At 38.8% G+C, this 1,922-nt stretch overlaps 1 long non-coding RNA gene across 1 annotated transcript; it reads left to right on the top strand.

The window, feature by feature from the left end:
• Positions 1 to 351: 351 nt before the first annotated feature.
• LOC149829154 (uncharacterized) lies at positions 352 to 1,712 on the top strand. The gene is made up of 2 exons (XR_016434204.1): positions 352 to 590; positions 1,440 to 1,712. It is a non-coding gene; the product is annotated as an uncharacterized LOC149829154 (long non-coding RNA).
• Positions 1,713 to 1,922: the final 210 nt, after the last annotated feature.

Consider the following 1,922-nt stretch of genomic DNA (forward strand, 5'->3'; position numbering starts at 1 on the left):
TAGTGATTTTTCGTGTTAGTGTTTTACACAAGAAAAGTCGATACACGCTTTTAGTGATTTTCTGGGTTTTGTGTGGCTGATGCACATGCACACACATCTTAAATAAACCAAAATGCCAAGATAAAGCTCCACAGTAAGTATTTGGTAAGAAAGGGCATGCGTTTCTAAAACTTCTACCAACTCAGCTTTCTCATAAAAGAGGGTTGGTGGGAATGGCAGCTGATGACGGTGCTTATCCACCAATACATACCAACTGGGATAAGCCTTATCACAACTTTAAGTTAGATCTCTCTCTCTCTCTCTCTCTCTCTCTCTCTCTCTCTCTCTCTCTCTCTTCTTGTAAAGTTAACATTCAAACAAGACGACCATGTTAGTCAAAGTAGTACGTCTATAAATTTCCCACTTCTAATGAACCTCATCTATAAATTTCCAACTAGTAATATACCTTACCTGCAAGTGAAGAGAGACAGAGATTACAACCCAACACAAAGCCATGGGATGCAGGTCATCAAATATAGTGAATGTCATGGGGGTGGCTGTCATCCTCTTCTTCCTTGTTGGATCATCCATGGCTGCCAGTCGTTGCAAAGGTATATATACATCATTCATGCACATCGATATAACAATCTTCCTCCTTTAACTCCTGTTTGGATAATGTCCTAGGCTTTGCATGTTATCAGCTAGAACATGAAATCGATCAGCTAGTTTCTTGGATACATGGTTACTTGGCATTAGAGCTGCAAATGGATCGGATACAGGCAATTTCTTGCTAGATCCGAATCAGCAACTGAAATTTACTATCCAGATAAGATCCAATACAGTAGGGCTAAATTAGGATCCAACATATTTGTGGTAATAATCGAACCTGTGATGAAAACAATAAAAACTAGGCTCTTTACATGAAAGAAAGTTTGTTTCGAATTAAAATACGGATCAAAATCCAATCCCAAATGAATTCCCATTTAGCAAAGCAGAATGCAATCCAAAATCACATTTGGATCTTATTATTGGGTCTAAATCTGAAAGTAATATGTTGGATTTGGATGGGTTGTCTAATTATATCCTGCCCGCTTGGAGGCTAGTTTGCATGTTTTCTCTGAGCTTCGTGAAGTATAGGGACATGTTGGGGCATTATGCTGCTCCTCACATGGAAACATTGCATTTTTTTCTCTTGAGAGAGAGAGAGGGGGGTGGGGGGAAGGCCACTCAACCTCATAGGTAGTAGTATGGCAAAAACTGTGCTAGTGAAGCCATAGATTGGATCTTGCTTATTGGTCGGATTCATCTACCATAACTTATATCAACTCTACTGTTGAGGGTTTACTCATGAAGTTGCACCAAATCACTTGTCTTAACATTGTAATTGTAATTATTTTGGTCATTAATCTTTTGCTTCAAGACCATGAGTTGCTAACATGAGATACAACAATTGGATGCAGGTAAGAGTGCATGGCCAGAACTGGTGGGTACACAAGGAAGCTTAGCCTTAGCCATTATTGAAAGGGAGAACCCCAATGTAAAGGCTAGCTTTGCGCCGGGGATAACATGTGCTACTAAAATTTTTCTCTGCAGCCGCGTTTGCGTCTATCTTAACACCTATGGAAGGGTGGCTCAAACCCCTACCGTAGGATAAATGACTCTTAAATATGTAACAATGTTACTTATAATTACTAAATAAGTGTGCTTGTTCACCATTTATGTATCAGCAAAAATATTTAATAAATAAAAAAGTTTGCCAATATCATGGATGAGTTTCATAAGCCTTGCTGGTAATGATGATTCACAACAATAGTATAGTTGGAACTCGCTTGAACATAAATAATTGCTATTGGTGCTTGAACATGAATAACTGCTATTGGTGCTTGAACATGAACACCCACACTTACATGACCTATTGTGGCTATTTCTACATGAACCACTTC

Source organism: Nuphar pumila, chromosome 9, assembly GCF_984573655.1.
Source record: "Nuphar pumila chromosome 9, dmNupPumi1.hap1.1, whole genome shotgun sequence".
Taxonomy (NCBI): Eukaryota; Viridiplantae; Streptophyta; class Magnoliopsida; order Nymphaeales; family Nymphaeaceae; genus Nuphar; species Nuphar pumila.